Source organism: Portunus trituberculatus, chromosome 16, assembly GCF_017591435.1.
Source record: "Portunus trituberculatus isolate SZX2019 chromosome 16, ASM1759143v1, whole genome shotgun sequence".
Taxonomy (NCBI): Eukaryota; Metazoa; Arthropoda; class Malacostraca; order Decapoda; family Portunidae; genus Portunus; species Portunus trituberculatus.
The window spans coordinates 4,237,860-4,245,359 of NC_059270.1; the positions used below are offsets into that span (position 1 = coordinate 4,237,860).

General features: G+C 41.0%; 1 long non-coding RNA gene across 1 annotated transcript in view; it reads right to left on the reverse strand.

Annotated features, from left to right (window-relative positions):
- The window catches only part of LOC123504559, a 112,459-nt gene that overhangs the window by 69,532 nt on the left and 35,427 nt on the right, over positions 1-7,500 (reverse strand). The window contains exon 3 of the long non-coding RNA XR_006674869.1: positions 1,186-1,266. This is a non-coding gene — a long non-coding RNA (uncharacterized LOC123504559). The remainder of the gene's footprint in view (positions 1-1,185; positions 1,267-7,500) is intronic.

A 7,500-nucleotide genomic window follows, 5' to 3' on the forward strand; every position in this document is an offset into this window, starting at 1 on the left:
CTTACAACCACGCACGCTCGCACATTAAAAAAAGAACAAAATAACTTGCAAACATCAACTTCTCTTGAGACAACCACGGTTCAAGCAACTTCTCTCAAGACAACTACAGTGCAAACAATAACTTCTTTACACGGTGCAAATAACAACTTCTTTCTGTACAACCACAGTACAAACAACTTTTCTCCAGGCAATCACGGTGCAAACAACTCCTCAGACAACCACGATGCAAATAACAACTTCTCTCCACATAATCGCGGTCCAAACAACAATTTCTCTACAGACAACCACAGCGCAAACAACTTTTTACTACACAATCACAGCGCAAACAGCAACTTCCATCCATACAACCACAATGCAAATTTAACTTCAATCTGGACAACCACGAGGGAGTTTGCAAATAGGGAATCCAAACTGGGACATCTAGAAAAGCTAAACTAACATCATTTCTAACCATCTCCCCAACACCATCTCCTGAACTGAATCCACCACCATCACCACCATCACCTGCCGCCACCTGCCACCACCACCACCGCCTTTGCCGCCTCACGTAGTCAGTGTGCATCACCTGCGCCATCCTCACGGCCCTTTGGCAGTCCCAATTACCTCGCGCCGTCTCACCTGCACCGCCTCTCACCTGAGCACATTTTATATCAAAAGGCCTCCGTAATAACGTTTGGGAGAGAGAGAGAGAGAGAGAGAGAGAGAGAGAGAGAGAGAGAGAGAGAGAGAGAGAGAGAGAGAGAGAGAGAGAGAGAGAGAGAGAGAGAGAGAGAGAGAGAGAGAGAGAGAGAGAGAGAGAGAGAGAGAGAGAGAAAACTAGGTTCACATAAATTTATAGAAAGGGTAGCAAGACAGACTGATAGATAGACAGATAGTGAGAGAGAAAGAGAGACAGAGACACAAATAGAAGGAAAGGAAATTTGATATACAGAAAAAAGAAAGAAAATAAAGAAAGACGGGAAAGAGAAATAGAGAAAGACAGACAAATGGAAACAGACAGAAAGACGGACGGACGTAGAGACACATGAGAAAGAGAAAGACAACACATAAATATACAGACAGACAGAGACAGACACAGACACAGACACAGAGAAAGACAAATGTAGAAAGCAACTATGTAAGTGGGAGGGAGCTTTTTCTTTCAGCCACCCACGCACGCACGCACACACCCGCGTCCTTACATACCTTTGTCTCTTGTTGCTCCTCAGCGTCCTAAGCAGTGCGTGGTGTCAGCTGCATTTCTAACCAAGAGAGACAACCGAAAAGCTGCAAAGACAAACACACACTCCAGTAAGCCCACATCGAAAACACAAAGACACATTTCAACACGAAGCTTACTCAATCTATTATCCATTAAGATCAGAGGAATTGTGTAAAGACAGAACTTTAAACTAACTTATAAAATAAAGGCAAATCTTCATACGTACTTAAACCTAACCAAACTTTAACGTTACTTTAACCCCTTCAATACTAGGACACATATTTACTTTGAGATTTGTGTACCATTAAACCATTTTATTGCCATTAAGAACGGTGTATGGACGTCAGAAGATAAATGGCCACAGTCTTCACTATTTAAATCCCCCTACACAAGTTTATGAAGCCGTATAAAATCACCAAATTGTAAGCAAAATGAATATAGAAACGCGTCCTGGTACTGAAGGCGAGTAACCTAACCTAACCTAACCTAACCCTAACCTAACTTTAACCTAATCTAGCCAAACCTAACCTTACCTAACCTACACTTAAACACATGACTAACGCAATTATCTCCAGAAACTCAGGGATTATGAAAAAACTGAATATTATAGACTGACCCATCACCAACACTTCAATACACTGACAAACACACAACCGAACTCATTTATCCACAGGACCCAAGGAATTTGTTTAAGACTTTACTTTTGGTGACAATAAGATAGAAGTGGGGAGTGGGCGGAGCTTATCCCCTCAAGCTGACCAATCACGCGGATCAGGGCAAGGGCGGCGGAGAGGGAGCCTTGCACAGCACTGAGTTAATCCCAAAAGCCAACAGCCCTGGAATGTGCCTGGCCTGAGTGCTGGAGCTGCCCCCTGCGACCTTGAGGCGGCGCGGTGATGTAGCAAGTGGTCCTGTTCCTGTGTTCCAGCGTTCCAGTGTTCTAGTGGTCCTCGGTGCTTAAGGTTGTATAGCTGTCACAATCTCTCTCTCTCTCTCTCTCTCTCTCTCTCTCTCTCTCTCTCTCCTCTCTTTCAGGTCTAAGATGTCTCCCGTGACACACAACAAACACACACACACACGCACACACACACACACACACACACACACACACACACACACACACACACACACACACACACACCATGAACACATCTACTTCAACATTTTGCAGAGGCACCACCACTACCACAACCACCACCACCACTTCTATCACATCTTCCGTCCCCTAAAGTGTGTGTGTGTGTGTGTGTATGTTTAAGAGATGCTCGTGTTTTTACTCTTGACTAACAGCAGCAGGACCCTTGAGACTTTTTTTTTTTTTAAGCAGCAAAGGGTTTAAATCGATGAGTTTGTGTGTGTGTGTGTCTGTCTGTCTGTCTGTCTGTCTGTTTGTCTGTCTCTATGTCTGTATGAGTAAATCTGGACGAATTTTCACACATATGTATACGTAAATGAAGAGAGAGAGAGAGAGAGAGAGAGAGAGAGAGAGAGAGAGAGAGAGAGAGAGAGAAAGAGAGAGAGAGAGAGAGAGAGAGAGAGAGAGAGAGAGAGAGAGAGAGAGAGAGAGAGAGAGAGAGAGAGAGAGAGAGAGAGAGAGAGAGAGAGAGAGAGAGAAAGAGAGAGAGAGAAACAGAGAAAGAGAGAGAGAGAAACAGAGAAACAGAGAGGCAAAGAGACAAAGAGACAGAGAGACACACACACACACACACACACACACACACACACACAGACACAGACACAGACACACACAGACCCACCCACTCACCTAGCCCCTATCTCCCTCCCCTCGCCCTCCCAACACACAGTACCACCAAGAATCAGTGTTAGACGAGTTGGAGAAGTAGTAAAGTCTGCGGGCGGGAGGGAGGGCGGGAGGCGGCAGAGCGGGTGAATCTGTGCCCGGCGGGAGGGACGGGGCGGCTGCGTGAGGGAGGTGGCGTCCGGGTTTATTTCTGAACGACTTTATTGTGTTACGCTAAACGACCGAAGTTGCAAGTTTATCTGGGCCCCTAACGACGCGGCGGGCAAAGAAACTCCGGCACCACACAGGCTAAAGTGCTTATTTATTTCACCTCCACAGCCTTACGTACTCACAAAAAGAATACTGCGCTCCTGCCACTTACTGGATGCGTCGCTATACAGGCTGTGGTACTTGTTATGGTGAATCTCTCGCTATATATTTAATTTTCACTGTCAAAGTAACGCATGGAGGAAATTTAGGAGGAGGAGGAAGATAAGGAGAAGTACAAAGAGGGATGATAATGTTTCCCTCAACTCAAGTGGGATTTAGAAAAAGGAAAAGGCGTGTTATTCGAGCTGGTATTGTGAAGTTCTTATATGTTTCCTCTCTGGCTAGCTTTGTATGTAGAACTATACAGGCTGTGCTACTTGCTATAGTGAATGTCTCGCTATATACAACTCAAATGGGATTTTACGTAAGGGAAAGGCGTGTTATTTGAGTAATTATAGTGAAATTCTTATATGTTTCCTCTCTGGTTAGCTTCGTATGTAGGACTCTAGTTAGGTATAAGGGAAATGAAGTCGAGTTATACTAATTAATACAGTGAGGGACTTATACTTTTCCCGACTAACTTACTAAACATAATTCCAGTGAGGGTTTAAATAAGGAACGGCAATTTATAGCTATTACAGTAGAGTCTTAAACATTTCCTGCTTCCCAAACTTCCTGTATAGAGTTTCGTTGAGGTATGAAGGAAAGGAAGGCGTGTTCCAGGTATTGCATGGAGCAGGAAGTGAAGCATCAGTGAGGAAGTGAACACGAGTGGCGTCTGCGCAGTGCTAGCCTACAAGCCCCTTTTTCTCAAGCACTCCTATGCTTCACTTCCACTATTTTAAAAAGGTTTTATCTAAATTTGCGCGATTTTTAAGAGTTTTTATGGTTTTAGAGGCAGAATGACAAGACTTCTATGTTATTAACTGGAGAAACACTCTTGAAAACCTTGCTAATCATTACTGTGGTCCTTGAGAAAATACTCGTGGGAAGAGCAAAGCGTTTCACAGTGCCATGTCTCCTTTTCTCCAGCCGACAAGTGTAGGAATGAAAGAACACCATTTTATAATCTAACTTACACTGTTTAGCTGTATGCAACGGGAATCTAAACACTCTCATTGCTCGAGTATTATTCTCAATGAGCTGATATGTTGTTTTAATTAATATCTTTACTATTCATTAGTCTATGCTGCAGTCACTTCGATGATTGTGTGGCTTAAAAGAGAATATATCAAACTCCTTCCTTTTCTTTGTCTTTGTCGAAACAAACTATTTATCACGGTGTTGTTGCAAAGGATGACAACAGGAAGTGAAAGGGTCAAGGCCACGGAAACGGAAGGTTATTGATTTGTGCTTCGTGAAGGCGATTTCCCTCGTGCCAAAATAAAAAAAAAATGCAGTTGATGTTAATGGCTGTTGTTTTATGTTATCAAAGCAAGGTATAGAAAAAACAGGTAAAGCTATGCAGAAATAATGTACAGTAAGTAAATTCCCAACGTACTTAATGTGGCTCGCAAATTATGTTATGTTAAAAAGCAATGTAAAAATAGAATCATCTCAATTAGTGTAAGGGAAGGTGCTTAAAAATTAAATACATGTCAGCTACAGTTAAGTACAGTGACTCATTCCTTTCACAGTAACATGCAACAATTCCCATGATTAAAAATACTACATAAATACTTTTAGCCCAAGACACGTTTCCATATTCTTTCTGCTTACTATTTGTTGATTTTATACAGCTTCAGAAATTTACGTTGGGATTAGAATAGTAAATACTCTGGCCATTAAACTTCTGACCACCATAGACCCTTGCTAATGTGAATAAAATCGTCTAATCATACATAAAATTCATGATAAAAATGCTTCTTAGTACTGAAGGGATTAAAAACACCTGCAAGAAAGGCAAAGACATTAAAAGAATAGATTTTTCAATGCATAGACTGTAGAACCTTTAGTAACTAGTAATTGAATATCCGAGCGTGGTTTAGCATTTAAGGAACCATGCGTCAAATAACAGAGAAAGAGATTAACCCCTTCAGTACCATGACGCGTTTTCATATTTATTCTGCTTACTATTTGGAGATTTTATACAGCTTCAGAAACTTATGTGGGGATTAAAAATAGTGAGGACTCTGGCCATTAATCTTCTGACCTCCATGGACCCTTCCTAATGTCAATAAAATCGTCTAATCACACCCAAAGCTGAGGTAAAAATGCGTTCCAGTACTGAAAGGACAAAAATACCTTGGTGGAGCAATAATAACGTAAAGTAAAATAAGACCAATTATACCAAAGTGAAAGGAAGCCAAGCAAATTACGTAAAAGTTAAAGTTGAAATAAAAGTTACATAAAGTTAATCTCTCGGATACCAGAATGTGGCTGGCTTCTCTTATACTCGCTATTTTTCTTTCACTTCTTCCTGGAAATAGTGAACTCTTAGGTATTTTCTCCCGTATTTTCCGGAAAGGGATTACCGACCTCGACTCCTCCCGCCTGCCGTCAGGAGGGCTGCGAGGTGTGACGGCCTGCATGTCACTGAGCACCGCCGGGACCAAATGTGACGGGTTCTGTGATGCCAAGTGATGGTTTGTAACGTTACTGAAGCCTGAGATGTGAATAGATGAAATATGACGGCTTGTATGCTATTAAACGCTTCCAGGGTGATATGTGACGGGTTCTGTGAGAGTATGTGACGGTTTGTAACGTTACTGAGAAGATAAAATGTGACGGTTTTTGTATTTGTTAGATGTGCAAGGACGCAATGTGACGGCCTGTATGTTACTAAGCTCACCAGGACCAAATGTGACGGGTTCTGTGGTACCACGTGACGGTTTGTAACGTTACTGAAGACTGAGAGGATAAAAATGTGACGGTATTTCTATTTGTAAGCTGTGCAATGATATGTGACGGTTTATTTCACTGAACGATGCTAGGACAGTATGTGACGGCTTGTTATATTACGATTAAGAAAAAATGTAAAGGTTATGGTATTCAGGACAAAGACGATGTGACGATAATGCTACGTAAGGCTAAGAGGAAAAGATGTGACAGTTTTAGTATATATATGAACGATAGGGAAAGTTAAAATACCTTCTGTTTATTTATCTGTTGTATATTCATCATTAATTCATTCCTAACACGGCTTCCTATTTCATAATCTGTAGTAGTAGTAGCGTAGTGACATTAAGGTGACTGCGACGTGTTCAGGAAATCACCACTTGCTCATGTATTTCCATCTTCCTTTGACTTGAGCTTATTTAAGAGGGAGGTTGTAAGACATTTATCCCATTCTTTTGGCTAACTCTCTCGGACCTGCTAGGGAACTGGCATCTAAGAGGGCCTTTTCGTCTTTCTGAACTCATTTAACAGGGAGGTTCCAAGGTTTTTATCCCATTCTTTTGGCTAACTCTCTTAGATCTGCTCGGGAACAGGCATCGAAGTCGGCCTTTTTGTTTTTTTTAGTCTAATAAATTTTGTTGCCCTTTGACTAATTTCCCCTCTTACATAAAAAGAAACACCAATATCTTTCTAACCAGTCAAGAAACACATTACATTTGCAGTGCACGAGGGCCTTTCTTGTATTCTGGTTTAATAATTTTTCTTTCCCTTGGACAGTCTTCCCTTCTTACGTAAAACAGAATACCAATATCTTCTTAACCAGTCAACAAACACATTACATTTGCAGGGCACGACAAAAAGGATGCAATACAAGAAAAGTTAGCATGCACTGGTCTCATGTAGTGTTATCTTAGTCAAGTGCTGTTTGCTTACACATCTGCTCACCATCCCTCAGTCCAGCCGTTCGTCCACCTTCCTGTGACTCAGCGCGCTTCCACTCAGAGTTAACACAGCCCAGGAATAAAAAAAATGTCCAACTCAATTTGAACTTTTTCCTCTTTTTCCTTCAGCATCTTTACAGAACAACAAGGAATTGCCTCTCTTTTCAGTCTCTCGCTTTTCTTTATCTATCTTTACTTATTTACTTACTTATCTATCTATGTATATATCTATCAATCTATCTATCTATTTATTTATTTGTTTTTATCCACTAGATGCAAAAAAGAAGGAAAAATATAGCAAGGAAGTGCCTCTCTTTTCAGTCTATTATTTTCTCTATCTATCTTTACTTATTTATTTAATTATCTATCTATATGTATATCCATCTATCTATCTATTTATTTATTTGTTTTTATTCACAAGAGGCAATAACAGAAAAAAATATAAGAAGGAAGTGCTTTTCTTTTCAGTCTCCTGTTTATCATTATTTCTATTTGCTGATTTACTTACT